Source organism: Pseudophryne corroboree, chromosome 3 (genome assembly GCF_028390025.1).
Source record: "Pseudophryne corroboree isolate aPseCor3 chromosome 3, aPseCor3.hap2, whole genome shotgun sequence".
In the NCBI taxonomy this organism is placed as follows: domain Eukaryota; kingdom Metazoa; phylum Chordata; class Amphibia; order Anura; family Myobatrachidae; genus Pseudophryne; species Pseudophryne corroboree.
In genome coordinates this window covers 344269018-344286616 of record NC_086446.1, presented here as the reverse complement: position 1 = coordinate 344286616, position 17599 = coordinate 344269018, and the positions used below count along the sequence as shown (strand labels likewise).

Below are 17599 nucleotides of genomic sequence, written 5' to 3'. Positions count from 1 at the left end.
GATGTGTTTAACACTAAGTATTGACTTTTTTCTGGCCACTCTTCCATAAAGCCCAGGTCTATGGAGTGTACGGCTTATTGTGGTCACATGCGCAGATACACCAGTCTCTGCTGTGGAACTCTGCAGCTCCTTCAGGGTTACCTTTGGTCTCTGTGTTGCCTCTCTGATTAATGCCCTCCTTGCCCGGTCTGTGAGTTTTGGTGGCCGGCCCTCTCTTGGCAGGTTTGTGGAGGTACCATGTTCTGTTTATTTGAAGATGATGGATTTGATGGTGCTTCAGAGGATCATCAAAGATTTGGATATTTCTGCTGCGGGGTACACTGGGTTCCACAGGGAATAACATCAGGGGTGTAGAGTAGGATCTTGATCTGAGGCACCAACAGGCTAAAAGCTTTGACTGTTCCCAGAATGCATAGCGCCGCCTCCTCTATAACCCCGCCTCCATGCACAGGAGCTCAGTTTTGTAGTTGGTGCCATGCAGTGCAGGCATACAACAGGTGGGCTGCTCAGGTAGCCCTCAGAAGAGCTTTAAGTGAAATTTGAAGACTTCAAGGGCTGCAGCAGAGACACTGTTAGTGTTAGATGCCAGTCAGACATCTGCTGCAGCTCCATCACCTCCCCTAGCGGCGCTGTATACTCGCACGCCCTGGTTGCCGGGTACTTACAGCGGAGGCTCCGGTTTTTATCAGTCAGACACACACACCACCAAAGTTCTCCAGGATCGCGTGGCCGTGCTTAGGGAGGAGGTAAGAGGGTCCCCCAGGTGGGACCCGCTGGAAACCGCGATCTGGTGTGGCCCGTGGGAGGCGGGCTGCACGCACTGGTGTGGACACTGGCAGCACAGGGACCCCACTAGACCACCAGGGCAGGGGCACAGTCAGTTTTACTAAAGAACATTTGTTATATGGCCCACAGTACCTGGTGGTGAAGTCCAGCAAGTGGATAAGTCTCTGACCTGTAGCCCCTCCCCTGCCCCAGGGCGCCATTTAGAGTAAATGTTCCCGCCCTGGAGCTGCATCTCTCCCTCACTCCCTGTCAGCGTTTGGGCGCCATTTCCACAAGCTGAGCTGATCCTGGGACTGTTTGGGCAAATCCTCCTCTGTAAAGCCGCTGCATGTCAGCGCTGTGCATTTTACAGGACACTTAAGTATTCTACATGTCTGCTGACAGTGTTAAGAAACAGTGCATTTAGTCAGGGTTATATAGTACAAGTACCCTGTGATATACATCCAGTATTTACTGTGCATTGATATATCTATTAATTGTATAGCTGTACTTAGTATTACTTTGTATTGCTAGTCCAGTGCAGTTTTATTGCATGTCAGAATTTCTGCATTGTACATGTGACTGGGGCTACTTTCTCCACGTTATTAAGTACGCTGGTAACTAGCCTTACGCCCCCTATGGGACCTCATGTGCCAGTACAACCGCTTATGGTCCCTGTGGTTAAATTCACACCTCACAAAAAGATGCTGGCTCGCTACCCCCTCGCTGCGGAGCTAAGTAAAAATTGGGAAACACCCCCGCCAGTGGATTCGCAAGTGGCGCGGCTGGTGGTGTCCTCAGCTTTGCCTGTCACTACCGTCACTTCTCTGAAAGAACCGACGGATAAGCATGTGGAGGGTTGTTTAAAAGCGATTTACACCCTAGCAGGTGCTGTGCATGGGCCCACTATTGCAGCGACATGGGCTGCAGAGGGTATTGAAGCACGGGCTCAGGAGGTGGAAGCAGAGCTGCCTTCCAACTTTTCTGATAATGCTAGACAATGCCTTTCGTATAGTGTCACAGCCTCTGATTACATTAAGGAGGCGGCTTCTGATGCCGGTATTCTGGCGGCCAAGGCTTCTACTACGTCCATTTTGGCTCGCCGGATTTTATGGTTGCGATCCTGGTCTGTGGATCTGGATTCTAAGAAAACCCTGGAGGTGCTCCCTTTTAAGGGAGACATTCTTTTTGGAGAGGCCCTCACAAAAATGGAAAGCTGCTCAATCAGATTGTAATGTCACTCAGGTGCTAAAAGGGAGGGGTAATTCTGTGTAGGAAAAAAACTGTGTTCCCTAATGCACACCGAGTGAAAAATATTTTAATCACACCACTTACATAGCACTACTGTGCTTCTTATTAACCCTTATTAATTTTCACTTGTGTGCTGACCTGGGGTGGCCGACCTGTGCCGACATCGTGGGGTCCTGCACCCCGGACCCATACCTAGTATTAGGGACCCCCAGTGACGGAGAAGCCTCGTCGATCGGCCTGGGGGCTTAACCCTATATCTGCAGATATACGCAACTAAGATCTCCGTATTATCCGACTATTATGTAGTAATATTTTTCACTCGGTGTGCATTAGGGAACACATTTTTTTCCTACACAGAATTACCCCTCCCTTTTAGCACCTGAGTGACATTACAATCTGATTGAGCAGCTTTCCATTTTTGTGTATTGTATATAGAGAGGCATAGATGGGTCAGCATTAGGAGGGATTGCTGACTCCATAGTGCCATAGGGGAAGCCAGGGGTATCCCCAGGTAAGCTGGCTCTCAGATGCTGTAGGAGCCATTACCATGTGGCCTTACACTGGGAATTTAACCCAGACATATTTGTAATTATTTGTGGGGTGCGGTGGCTCCTGTGTCGGTATGGCTGGGCTGCTTCAGGTCGGCACACCCTAACACTTTATTAACACTTATGATTTTCCCTATCACTTTGTATATATTATTTTGCATATATTATTTTAATCACACCACTTACATAGCACTTCTGTGCTTCTTATTAACCCCTATTAATTTTCACTTGTGTGCTGACCTGGGGTGGCCGACCTGTGCCGACATCGTGGGGTCCTGCACCCCGGACCCATACCTAGTATTAGGGACCCCCAGTGACGGAGAAGCCTTGTCGATCGGCCTGGGGGCTTAACCCTATATCTGCAGATATACGCAACTAAGATCTCCGTATTATCTGACTATTATGGAGAGGCCCTCAACAAGATAGTGGCTGACTTAGCTTCTGCTAAAACAGCGTGTCTACCTAGTACTGCTCCTTCGGTGCCGAAGGCTAAGAGTACTTCCTTTCGCTCCTTTCGTCCTTCAGGTAAAGCAAAAGGTCAGGTGTACCCGAAACAGGGTCGCACTTCGAAAACCACTAAACCCAAACCTAAACGGGCCTGGGCTGCCCGTCAGCCTGCTTCCAAAACTAACAAGCCTGCTGCATGACAGGGCGGGCTTCCCTCTGGGGGATCCCAGAGTGGGAGGCCGACTTCTAGGGTTTACCCAGGAATGGTTGAAGACCACTTCCGACGCCTGGGTACGGGAAGTGGTCACTCGCGGTTACGCCGTATCCTTCAAGAATCCTCCCCCTCATCGATTTTGCCTGACAGATGTCCCTTCGGATCAGGTGAAGGTAAAAACTCTTCATTCGGTGGTACAGTCCCTCCTGGACACAGGAGTGGTAGTACAGGTGACTCTGGCTCAGAGAGACAAGGGGTTTTATTCACCGCTATTCCTAGTCCCGAAACCAAATGGGTCCTCTCGGCCCATTCTCAACCTCAAGTCCTTGAACAAATTTGTGAGAGTCTCCAAGTTTCGTATGGAAACTCTTCACTCTATTGTTCTGGCCTTGGAGCTCGGGGACTGTATGGTCTTCCTGGACATTCAGGATGCTTACCTGTATATTCCTATTGCAATGTCGCATCAATAGTACCCAGAGCCGGCCCTAGCCAATATGATGCCCTAGGCAACATTTTGGCTGGTGCCCCCTAGCACCACCGCTGGTTCCGCCTCTGACCTTGCACCTCTTGCCCAGCACCATCACCCCTCATCCGTAGCAGTCCTTATTTTGGGGTTTGTACCCCCTATATTTTAAATAGGAACAGTTCGCACCTTTGGCACACAGCCCAAAAAGGGGTGTGTTTTTGCTGGCAAGGGGCATGGCCACACAATAGTAACCCCAATTCCAATTACGCCAAACAGTACTGCAACTTTATTCACATTTGATCATGCGATAGCATCCATAATTCATATTACATCCCACAGTAGTATCACTTTACCTTATAAACGTTACTCCTCACAGTAGAGCCCCTTATTCACATTACATCACACTGAATTGCTCCTTATTCACATTACACCACACTCTATTGCTCTTTATTCACATTAGACGACACAGTAGTGCCCTTTCTATATGCAACGCCACATAGTAGAGCACCTTATACACATAATGCCACACAGTGATGTCCCTTACACATATGAGATGTCCTTATAAACATAATGTGCCTTACACATTATGACAACCGTTATTAATGTCCTTTTACACGTAATGTCCCTTACACATATGCCGCACATTATTAATGACCTTATACGCATAATGACACACATAGTGCCCCCTACACATTTGCTGCACATTATTAGTGCCCCTATACACATAATTACACACATACAGTAGTACCCTGTTACACATATGCCGCACATTATTAATGCCCTTATATACATAATGACACACATAGTGCCCCGTACACATATGTTGCACATTATTAATGCATTTTTACATGACACACATAATGCTCCTTACACATATTCCGAACACTACTGCACAACCAACCTACTCACATGCACACAACACTCACACTGCCACTAACACTGTGACCTCTGCCTCTGCTTGAATACAGATGTGTCCTCATAAATCTTGCCTCAATGCTAACGTCGGGCACATTTTTTTTTTATGAAAATGCATTTTATTTGCATTGCTATGTGGCCAGGATGCACAAACAGCTTCTTCTGATTAAAATGATATGCAGCATGCCTATATACTGTGTGAGACTGCGGCTGTATCTGCATATGAAATACTATACACAGAATATAGGCATGCCGCATATCATTTTAATCAGCAGAAGCTGCTGATGCCCCTAGGCATATCAAATGCCCTAGGCAATTGCCTAGTTTGCCTATGCCTATGGCCGGCTCTGATAGTACCTGAGGTTTGCAGTAGGCAACCACCATTATCAATTTCGGGCTTTACCTTTTGGTTTGACCACAGCCCCGCGTGTCTTCATGAAGGTCATGGCGGTAATGACGGCTGTACTCCGCCGTCAAGGGGTCAGGCTCCTACCATATCTGGACGACTTGTTGATCCTCGTGAATTCCCCAGACAGTCTCCTACGCCATCTGGATATGACGCTCCAGTTTCTGCAAACCCACGGGTGGCTCATCAACTGGAAGAAATCTTCCCTGGTCCCTGCTCAGAGCATGGTGCACCTGGGGGTGTTGTTGGACACTCACAACCAGCGGTTGTTCTTGTCTCAGGAGAAGGTCCTGAAACTTCAGGACATGATTCATTGCTTCCTATCTCGTCCGTAAGTGTCGATTCATTCGACGATGCAAGTGCTACGTCTCATGGTGTCAGCTTTCGACATGGTGGAGTACGCTCCATTCCATTCCCGCCCCCTGCAGAAATTGATTCTTGCCAAGTGGGACGGCCTGCCTCACCAGATCAGGTCTCACATGATCTCCTTGTCTCCTGAGTTCCGTCTGTCACTCAGCGGTGGCTGCAGGACCAACGATTGAGCAGGGGTCGTCCCTTCTGGATCTCCAACTGGGTCCTTCTTACGACGGATGCCAGTCTGAGAGGTTGGGGCGCGGTGTTGGAGCAACACTCCCTTCAAGGTCAGTGGACCAAGGAGGAGTCTCTCCTGATAAACATTCTGGAACTGCGGGCGGTGTTCAACGCACTGAACTTGGCTCAGCATTTAATACAGAACAGACCTGTTCAAGTACAGTCGGACAACGCCACCACGGTGGCGTACATAAATCATCAAGGTGGCACTCGAAGCCGCATGGCAATGAGGGAAGTATCAAGAATTCTTCGGTGGGCAGAACGCCATCTGCCAGCCATATCGGCAGTGTTCATTCCGGGGGTCCTGAACTGGGAAGCGGACTTCATCAGTCGTCAGGACGTACACGCCGGAGAGTGGAGCCTCTATCCAGAAGTATTTCAACTCCTAGTGGACAAGTGGGGCCTCCCAGATGTGGACCTGATGGCGTCTCGACACAATCTCAAGGTTCCGGTCTTCGGAGCAAGGACAAGGGCTCCTCAAGCAACGTTCGTGGACGCACTGGCAATCCCATGGAACCTTCGGCTGCCATACGTGTACCCTCCGGTGTCACTCCTGCCCAGAGTTATAAGGAAGTTCAAGCAAGAAGGAGGAATCCTACTTCTGATCGCTCTGGCGTGGCCCAGACGGCATTGGTTTTCAGACCTTCAGGGTCTCTCGTTAGAGTGTCCTCTTCTGCTTCCACAATGACCAGACCTCCTCGTTCAGGGCCCTTGTGTTTACCAGGATTTGGACCGGCTGGCTTTGACGGCGTGGCTCTTGAAGCTTCCGTACTGAGGGCCAAGGGTTTTTCTGAGGCGGTCATTCAGACTATGTTGAAGGCCCGTAAGCCGACTTCTGCTCGGATTTACCATAGGGTCTGGAATTCTTACTTTGCTTGGTGCGCATCTAACAATCATGACGCTTACAAGTTTAGTACGGCCAAACTTTTGGCCTTTCTACAACAGGGACTGGACTTGGACCTTCGTCTGGCCTCCATCAAGGTTCATATTTCTGCCTTGTCGGTTTGGTTTCAGAGGAAAATTGCCACTCTGCCTGATGTTCATACGTTCACTGTGGCTCCTTGGGATTTGACGGTTGTTCTGGAGGCATTACAAGATTCTCCATTTGAGCCTCTTGAATCTGCAGACCTTAAGTGGCTTTCCCTTAAGGTATTGTTTTTGCTGGCTATTGCCTCTGCTAGATGAGTGTCGGATTTGGGTGCCTTATCTTGTAGGTCCCCCTATCTGATTTTTCACTGTGACCGGGCGGTTCTTAGAACATGTCCCGGGTACCTACTAGGGAGGCCAATCCAGGGCCGTTTTTTCAATCCCGGGATTCGGGATTGAAAAACGCTCAATCCCGGGATTCCCGGGATTGCAGTAGGGAGCAGGGAGAGTGGGAGTGGAGGGCAGTGGAAAAGAGTGTAAGGAGCACGGAGGCTGTAGGGACAGCGCTGGATAGTGGGTGTAGTGTAGGGACTAGGGAGCAGCGCTGGAGGGTGGGTGTAGTGTAGGGACTAGGAAGCAGCGCTGGAGGGTGGGTGTAGCGTAGGGACTAGGGAGCAGCGCTGGAGGGTGGGTGTAGTGAAGGGACTAGGGAGCAGTGCTGGATGGTGGGTGTAGTGTAGGGACTAGGGAGCAGCGCTGGAGGGTGGGTGTAGTGTAGGGACTAGGGAGCAGCGCTGGAGGGTGGGTGTAGTGTAGGGACTAGGGAGCAGCGCTGGAGGGTGGGTGTAGTGTAGGGACTAGGGAGCAGTGCTGGATGGTGGGTGTAGTGTAGGGACTAGGGAGCAGCGCTGGAGGGTGGGTGTAGTGTAGGGACTAGGGAGCAGCGCTGGATAGTGGGTGAAGTGTAGGGACTAGGGAGCAGCGCTGGAGGGTGTAGGAAGCGGAGCGGGAGGGAGGCTGAAGCGAGCACTGCAGTGAGGGAGGGTTGGTGTCAGTAAAACTACACTTACTATTAGACGGGCGGCAGCCATGGACAAGACGCGCTGAGCGCGCTGGAGGCCTTTCAAATTGTAGCGCTGGCCATCAGCCAGTCAGAACGGGCAGTCCGGCAGCCAATCAGGAGCCGCTGCGGCCGCTTCCCTGATTGGCCGCCGGTCCACCAGCTGTGATTGGCTGGCGGCCGACGCTACATTTGAAATGCCGCCGCAGTCTGTGTACATGGCTGCCGCCCGCCTAATAGTAAGTGTTACTTACACCAACCCTGCCTCGCTGCACATGCGCAATGCAATCCCGTGAATCCTGGGATTGGAGGCTCCAATCTCGGGATTCAAATCCCGGCATTTTTGGGCCTAAATCCCGGGATCCCGATCCCGGGATTGGCCTCCCTAGTACCTACCTAAGGTGGTGTCTTCTTTCCACCTTAATCAGGAGATTGTGGTTCCGGCATTTGTCTCTCCTGAATTGTCTTCCAAAGAGCGGTCTTTGGATGTGTTATGGGCTCTCCGTATCTATGTGAAGAGGACAGCTCCTATCAGGAAGTCTGACTCTCTTTATACTGTTTGGTATTCATAAACGTGGCTGGCCTGCTCACAAGCAGACCCTGGCCAGATGGATTAGAATGGTGATTGCACATGCTTATGTACAGGCAGTACGGATGGTGTAATGGTTAGCATTACTGCTTCACAGTACTGAGGTCATGGGTTCGATTCTCACCATGGCCCTAACTGTGCGGAGTTTGTATATTCTCCCCGTACTTGCGTGGGTTTTCTCCGGGTACTCCGGTTTCCTCCCACAATCCCAAAAATATACTGGCAGGTTAATTGGCACCCAACAAAATTAACCCTAGCGTGAATGTGTCTGTGTGTACATGTGATAGGGAATATAGATTGTAAGCTCCACTGGGGCAGGGACTGATGTGAATGGCCAAATATTCTCTGTAAAGCGCTGCAGAATATGTGTGCGCTATATAAATAACTGGTAATAAATAAATAATAATAAATAAATAATACAGGCTGGCCATCCAGCTCCTGCTACCATCAAGGCCCATTCTACTCGGTCGGTTGGACCTTCTTGGGCGGCCCACCGTGGTGCGACCACTGAAAAATTGTGCAAGGTGGCTACGTGGTCCTCAGTGAGCACGTTCATAAGGTTCTATGCCTTTGATACATCCACCTCCCAAGATGCTTTCTTTGGATGCCGGTATCTTGTGCCCACTACAGTGCGTCCCCTCCCATGAGGAACTGCTTTGGGACATCCCCGATGTTATTCCCTGTGGAACCCATTGTACCTCACAGAAAGAGATTTAACAACGGTAAGTTCTTACCATAAATATTGTTTTTTTTTTTTATAACCCAGACCTGACCTTTGCTTCTCAACAGCTTTGTCCCTGACTTGTTTGGAGAGCTCCTTGGTCTTATGGTGTGATGTGTCTTGCTTAATGGTGTTGCAGCCTCTGGGGCCTTTCAGAAAGGGTGTGTTTATACTGACAGATCATGTGACACTTAGATTGCACACAGGTGGACTTCATTTCACTAATTATGTGACTTCTGAAGGTAATTGGTTGCACCAGAACTTTTGAGGGGCTTCATAGCAAAGGGGGTGAATACATATGCACATACCAATTTTCACATTTTTATTTATCAAAATTCTTTTTTATATACATTTTTCTCATTTCACTTCACCAACTTAGACTATTTTGTGCAGATCATCACATAAAATTCAGAGTAAAAAAAAGAATTAAATGACAGCTTGTAATGTAACAAAATAGGTAAAAAGCCAAGGGGAGTGAATACTTTAGCAAGGCACTGGCCATGTTATTTCTTTAAGTACTGAGGGGTTTTCCCTTCAGTTATTATTACCTAGGGCAGTGGTTCTCAACGCCAGTCCTCAAATAGAACAGTTCATGTTTTCTGGATTTCTTTATCACACCTATGTATGATTAATCTATTTTGTTGAGTCAGTAATTTTCCAACCTGTTTTTACAGATAGAAATCCTGAAAACATGATGTGTCTGGGGGTACTTGAAGACTAGAGTTGAGAGCCACTGACCTAGGGGATGTATTCTGATTATTGATGTTTGTAAGGTTGATAATCAGAAGTGGGGCAGCGTGATGTAAGTAACACACTATTGTCACATTGTAACTATGGACCTGATCCAGAGGTGGGTACAGTGATGATGTTTGCACAGTTGAGCACATTGTTTTGTACTGTGCATTCATGGCGATTGATTGGCGGTCGCAGTGAGGATTTAATTGCAAAGTAAGTGACTGACAGGTAGTGGCCGTTCTAGGGAGGTAATGGGGGTGGCTACAAAAATGCAACATTTTTTTGAGACTGTCTTAATCTGTGACTGCAAATTTGTATGCAGTTGTAAATGATCCAGCAGCTTACTTACGATGGACATTCTGACCAACCATAGGGATCGATCTTGCATATTTGTACGCAAGTGGCTGATCAGAGACACTATCAGTGAGCATCTCTGAATAAATCCCAGCGGTAGCGTCATTAGCATATTTAAACAGATCCGCTACCTGCACATTCGCAGTAGAGACGACATTTGCGTGTATGTCTGAATCAGCGCCTGTCGACTTCACAGTTTTATATCAAAGCTGTCAAACTAACTTTAAACTTGTCAAGCTGCATATCGCATTAGTAACAGGCCGGAACGTCAGCTTTGACATCACGCTATGAACCTTGTAAACATCAATCACAAATACTCATTACCAAGTACAGTGATTATAATGAAAAAATAAAAATGCATTCAAATCATTATGAATGGGGTAAACTGTACACCAGTGGTTCTCAAACAATGTGCCATAGCACCCTGGGGTGCCATGGGACACATGCAGGGGTGCCCTGGGTTGGTGGTCCAGGACCAATTCAAATTATTTATGGTCAATGTAATAGGTAAAACCAGTGCTGGTGGTTGTCATTCATAAAATATGTGGACAAACAGAAGGGAATCTTGTCCCTCACCACCTAACTGACTCGAAGGATGACATATAAACGCAATTTACTTAATTTAATATTTCTTCTAAATTTCTCAATAAAAAACTTTTGGCCTAGGGGTGCCGTGATTTTTTTTTTATTATTATCTAGGGTGCCGTGATTCAAAAAAGTTTGAGAACCACTGCTGTACACAATTTATTCAGTGCATACTGTAGCATTTTGTTTTTGACCTTCAGTGCATGCCAGTGTGAGCAGTGAGGGAAGGGCCTCTCTCCAGCTAGTCCCTAGAAGCCATATAGATGCTTGTGTACAGTGTGGGGCTTAAAGATGCCCCGTGTAACCAATAAGCTATCACCTGGTCCCCTGGCCAAGAGGCCGGCTGCCAGAAGGCCGAAGTGCTATGTGGCCATGATGCCTGGAAATGCACTGGTGAAGGACCGCACCTCTGGAAGCATCCCCAAACATTGTGGCCAGGCAATGATCATTTTTTATAGGCCTGGCCAAAAGGCTGCGGCATATTTATTTATTGTGCACTTTTACCATACTTTTATAGTTTTTTTTTTGTCTGGAATTTGAGGGGAGCCCCTTTCGGGCCGCACTCTCCCCAGGTATCCTGAGGCTCTCTCCATTTGGGGGCAGCTGATGAATCCATTTCCCAGTGAGAAGCTTTGGACAACCCTGGGGAGAAAGGGGTGACCCCAAGCCTTGCGACGAAGGGAAGCCTGAAGACTGTTGCCCCCTAAAGGGCAATTAGCTCCAGGGCTCACAGATGTCGAGGGGTCCCCCCTAGCAAATGGCAACCCAAAGATTCCTCTTTCCCCTCCGTGGTGCCTTTTGGCTCAGAGGAGATAGGGAGAAATGGGGCCTTTCTCCTTTTTGCAGATGGTATAAAGGGCCTAATTCAGATTTGATCGTAGCCGTGCAAAATTACGATGAGTTACTCAGGCATGCGGGGGGACTCCTAGTCCGCCCCGCATGTCTGGCTCTGCCCTGCTGCACAAGTACAAAAGCAACGCACAGCGGTGATGCTTTTGTACTTGACGATTAGCTCCCTACCAGCGCAACCCCTCCCCACTGGTAGGGAGCTATTCGTCGCTGTCCAGGTCACAGCAGCTGTGTGTGACATCATGCAGCCATCGCGGCCTGCCCCCCGCACGGTCCGGGCACCCCTGCTTTGCGCGGACCGCGCCCCTAAAACGGCCGCCAGCCCGCCCCCTCCCGCCCAGTGACCACCTCTGCCTGTCAATCAGGCAGAGGCGATCGTAGGGCTGAGATGGCCGTCCGCTGTCTGGCATGCGCCGGTGCACTGCGGCGCCGGGTTATGCGCAGTTCAGACCTGATCGGCCGCTGTGCGAAAACACACATCAGCGATCAGGTCTGAATTAGAGCCAAAGACGTAGGCCTCCAGCACCCAGTTTTCCACTGAACTGGGTAGTTGGAGAATGCTCCTCGGTCTTCAAAATAAAATAAATCTTGATACAACGTGCTTTATAGGTGTGATTTATATTTTACCTCCATTTACTGTTCATTGGAGAGTCAGGAAATGCATAAAACAAAGTTCCCCATTGGAAGAGCTTAACATTCTAGAAGAATACAGCATAATGAAAAATTGCAATGCATGTCAAGGACATTAGATGCACACCAAACATAAATAAGACAAAAAACCACGTAAAGAATAGTAATTCTAATGCATCTAAATACAGAAATACAACAGATACGAAAGACCTTCTTTGTGAATCTGTCTACGTGAAAGTGCATAAGGATGCTCTTACACTATGATACCGTAATTGTTATTTCTTGCTTTATTTCAGGTAGGAATAGGTGGATGTCTGGAAATGGGGCCAGGTTACTTAGCTCTCAGTCCTTTTACGTCTAGTAATGTGAAAGCAAAGGAGAGCAGTCAGTGAGGGATAAATCTGGGGAGACACACACATACAGTCTGGCAGTGTCTCAGTCTTTGTCCTCCTCTATACACATCCCATCTCCTGTTTTCCATCCCTCCTCCTCCCCCTTGCTCAGTCCCCAGGGAGGAGATCACATGATCGGGGGCGTGGTCTGCCCTTGTCTGCAAAAAAAAAAAAAAAAAGAAAATAGAAAAAAAGCCATTTTGAGAGAGAGAGAGAGAGAGAGAGCAGGAGGAAAGCCAAAAAGAGAGAGAAGAAGGGAAGAGAGGGAGACAGAGACAAAGGAGGGGGAGACAGGGCTAGGGGAGGAGAGAGCAGCGAGAGACTGGGCTGCTGCTGCTGCTGGGAGAGGGGGGCACACAGACGGAGGGGGGAGGGGAAAAGCCATTTGGAGAAATAATCTTAGAGACAGGCGGACCACAGAGGGAAGCAGAGCCAGCATCACCAGGTAAGGCGCCTGGGGGCGGATCCTGTCCCCCTTGTGGGGGGCTTATGGCAGAAAGGGGGTGCCATATTTTGGGGCCCTGCTGACCCCCTCCTTCCTCTGTATATGCGAATAACCAGAGTCCCGCTCCCCTCAGGTACATACAGAAGTATCGGCCAGACGTGACCATGTCCTATAGCGACCCCTCGTTCTCCATAGCACCCCTAAACCTTCTGCCGCGCCGCATGGGGGCACTGCACCCCCTTATCACGTACAGCTGCTCCCATTAGTGAGAGCCCTTCTCTCCCCTGAATCCTGTTGAGGTGATGATGGGGGGATGTAATACACTGTAGCCACACAGTCATCTGCAATCCACTGCACTTTAATTCACAGAGGTGCATGAGGCACAGCACCTCAGTTTTAGGGATCAGATAAATCTCATATCGTTCAGTGCTTCTTCCCCCCAAATAGACTGTGTGTGATATGGGGGGAAAGGGGGGGGGGGGGGGGTAGAATGGTGGCTATGCAGGATGGCAGCTCTGCATATTTCTTACACAATATTCTAGACATTCATAACCTCTAATGGCTGAGTTGTCTTTTGTGTCCCACATTTATCCATGATTGCAATGTAACTGTGTCTGCCTGTAGTGATGTGTGAGATCCCATGTGTCAGACTGTCACCTGTACCCAGGACAGTGACAGAGGTGCCACTGACTACATGCAGTCAACTTATTTGTACAGCACTAAAACATCCTAAAGAGAAACAATGACATAGCAGCATGGGACAGCTGTCAGGTCAATTTTAACCAGATACCACTGGTTTACAGGCTATAGGGACATTAATGAACTTCCTTTATATACTGTACTCTGTACGTCCCACCTGCCACTCTGTAAATAGTGTTTGCTACTACAGTATATCACTGCTAATGAGTTTGTCATCACAAAATATTTCTACAACAATGCCCTATATGTGACATCTCTGCAGTATTGTCACTGCTGAATAATATTTACCATATACACACTCTGGTATTATGGCTTTCTTTTACTTTACAAGTACCCACTTATATGTGACAATAGTGTGTAACCTCCAAAGCATCCACATACATTATGTGACAATAGTGTGTATAACTCACAAAGCACCCACATATGTGACAATGGTGTGTATCCTGAAAATCACCCACATGTGGCAGAAGTGTGTAACTTACTATTGTCACATATGTGGGTGTTTTGTAAGTTACACACTTCTGCCACATATGTGGGTGATTTTCAGGATACACACCATTGTCACATATGTGGGTGCTTTGTGTGTTACTTACAAAGCACCCATGACTGTGTGACAATAGTGTGTAACTTACAAGCACTGGAATGCGTGCATGGTAGCACTGTACAGTGTAGTAAATATATAGCAAATTGGAGCAGACAGCTGAAATTGCTTCTCTTTGAGAATGTAATTTACTGTACATATATGGCTCAAACATTTTACATTGAGTTGTGTGGTAGATGTAGAGGTAAGTCCACCTACTAACTACTTATATCTATGTGCTGGTTAGTATAATGGAGTATAATGGTATGGTCTCAGTATATTGAAGCATGGCAGAACTCCCCATGTATTTGCTGCAGCCTGAAAACAATCAGATTACTATTTGATAACTATTTGTTTACTTTCATTGCATTTTTTTGGGGAATATTTGTATTTAAAATGAAGACATAATAGTACAAAATAAAGAACCACTAAAAAATGGAAACTAAAAGTTGAGATATGATGTAAGTCATGAAGATAATACATTGTACATAGCTAATCTGTCTTTTCACTGCAGCTCTAATAAACAGTATAGTATTCCCCACAACTACCACTTTATCTAAAACGGGTGAAGAAGCTGAGAATGTAGTTATTGACGTGAGGGTGACACCTCTAAGCGTGCCCATGTGTATGGCTACTCAAACCTCCTAACATGGAAACTTGGGGCAGAGTAATAAAAGAGTAAGGTTTACCTAGTTCAAGTCAAGTTAACCTTTAGTTAAAGCTGTACTAGCACCTGCTTAAAGTGTATTGCACTGACCCCCAGTCATTAGCCAGTTATGTTGCTGATGCAGACCCAGAAGGTTAAAAAAAAGTTGAGAGGAAGGACATATAACAAGAGGTTGACTTACTTAATTACACCACATTTTTTCTGCCATTTTAAGTTGGTTAGCAAAATTATAAATTTGCCTGCCCTGCAGTGCAGAAACAGTAAAGCCATGGCCACATAGCAACCGCGCACCTCCAGCTAGGAGTCATGGACCCTGCACTATTACATTTTACTAGGTGTTATTGCAGCCTTAAGTATAAAAGCCCTCAGTTATTTCATGTATATTGTTTCGTTCAGTAATACGCAGCCTTTGCTATAGTAACCTTTCCTTATATAGGGCTAACCTATTACTTATCACTTTATGGAGAATAGTGGCATTACTTGCTCATTAAGCTACAGTCTGATACAGAGCATACATTTCAAGGTCTGAGCCTCACCTGAGCCGTATGTTAAGGCACTAAGCGGCATGAATCACTTGTATGTATGTATGTATGTAATTAGAAAGCCTTCTCCCCAGTTATTTTACTGGTCAGTCATATGTTTGGTTTTCATAATGCAGAGATCTTCGCAGTGTTGTTTAGAGGATAAAAAAGATGTTGGTCACTTTAGAATAGCCCCTAATTTCTAGGTATTTATCAGATTGTGGGCCTAGCTGTGAAACCCTCACCATGACGTTATAATCGTCACCCACAGTTTTAAAGCCTGAAGAAAATATGAGTTATTGGAGCCATGGGCTAAAGCCCCGTGTACACAGGACGATATGAACGATAATCTTTTCTGCAAGATCTATCGTCCATATCGTTCAGTGTGTATGGATGAACGATGCGTGCACCCGCGGGTCCTTATCGTTCATCCATCATTTACCAAACATACAGCTCAATGTTAACAATATCTTTGAGCTGCATGTTTGGGAAGTGAGGGGGATGACATCACTGAACGATATCATACATTGATATCATTCAGTGTGTATGTACTGGCGATCTCCCCTAATTAACAATCTGCAATATAGTGCTGATTGCTAACTAGCTCAGGTCGCCCAGTGTGTACCCAGCTTAAGATGCCAGCAACAGTAATTAGATCCCCATGTGGGAGGGTCACTGCTAAGTGACAGTAGTGATCCTAAACCAGAAAACCCCTTAACTTTCAGCCAGAAAAGGTTTAGTAGTCTACTGCCTCTATAGATGGGTTTAGTTTATTGCTGTCCACACAGAGCAAAGGGCCATTTTGTGGGCTGAACCAATATTTATCAGAAGTCCATCTCTCCATTTACCAGGAAGTAGTGACATGCCACATTTAGCCCACAAAATGGCGTCTTTCAGTAAAACAGGTATTTTTCTGTATAACAATCACTACATGTTTGTATATATTGTAGCTGTTATGATATTTGCTTGGTAATGTAAATTGGAATACTGTGCATAATGGTCACATGGGTGCAGATGGCAGAGAAAAATAACTGCAGTCAATTGCTGTGGTTATACTTTCTCAGCTCTGATACAGCCTGTGTGTGTTCTGTCTTTTTTCATTTTCACATATCTCGGTTTTGCCTCTGGTTATTCTTTAACAATACATATTTTTCTGTCATTCAAATACACACTGGTTAACAGAATTCATTTTAACACATATCAATTGCTATTTACTTCATTGTTGTCTCATGGTTAGCATTACTGCCTCGTAGATCTGAGGTCTCAGGTTTGATTCCGACCAAGGCGCTATATGTGTAGAGTTTGTATGTTCTCCATTAGTTTGCGTGGGTTACTCTCTGGGTGCTCTGGTTTCCTCCCACAATCCAAAAACATTATTAGTAGGTTAATTAGGTACTGACAAAAATTCACCCTAGTGTACATGTAAGGAATATAGATTGTATGCTCCACTGGGTCAAGAACCTATGTGAATGTAGATGTAAATATTCTCTGTAATGTGCTGCGGAATATGTGTGATATTTAACTAACCTTATAAATAAATACTTTGACTGGCGCCCAGTGGAAGCAAATTATGAATTACTTTGTGTCTTGTAAGTATGCAGATTTTCTGAATCCCAAACATGAAATTGCATTACCCAGTTATCTCCATTTCCACCAAACTGCTCCTTCCTCTTAGTGGAAACCTGAGTACTAGCTAGCATGAGCACTGCTGATACAGCCTACCATAGCCAGGGATGTGACTGGACTAATAAGCAGCTGCAAGTATGGAACTTGTGGTCCTCCTGCTTACACCCACTTGCAGTGGCTATCTTGCTAAAAAAAAAAAAAAGTAACTTTTGCTGGTGTTGTGCTACGAAACAGTGCAGCTCTGGGACAAAACTTTCAGCACCCAGTTCCCAGGGCCTACTAAAGAAATGGTGCAGCTAAGTGACAATGCAACATTTAAATGGGATTGTTACTTTACAGAGTACTTGTTCACCTGTGGCTCTCTATCTACTATACTCTCCCAGGCCCAGACCTAGCAGGTCTAGAGCAGCAGCAGCAACCAGCGTATACTTTTGCGTGCTCGCATTTACTTTTGTAAAAGTAATGGAATGCAGTCTGGCCCGAATGCCGCGAATGGAGCTCCGCTTCGATCGGGCAGCATTCACCGCTCTGCGCATGTGCAAAAAGATACTGCTTGTAGAGAAATTTCCACAGGGTGAGCTGCTGCGTTTGCCCAGCTACCTTTCCGACACCACAATAACTCTGCCCGCCCACCCCCGCAACGGCCACGTCCTATCCTCTCAGAACCATTAGCACT

At 46.8% G+C, this 17599-nt stretch overlaps 1 protein-coding gene across 2 annotated transcripts in view; it reads left to right on the top strand.

Moving 5' to 3' along the window:
* The window catches only part of PCGF2 (polycomb group ring finger 2), a 163712-nt gene that overhangs the window by 90802 nt on the left and 55311 nt on the right, over nucleotides 1-17599 (top strand). The window contains exon 1 of one of the 2 annotated variants that reach the window (XM_063959698.1): nucleotides 12633-12830. The exons of the other annotated variant lie outside the window; for it this stretch is intronic. The gene's annotated coding sequence lies outside the window, so the exon portion shown is untranslated. Of the gene's footprint in view, nucleotides 1-12632; nucleotides 12831-17599 lie in introns of those variants that run through there. 2 annotated transcript variants of the gene reach the window in all.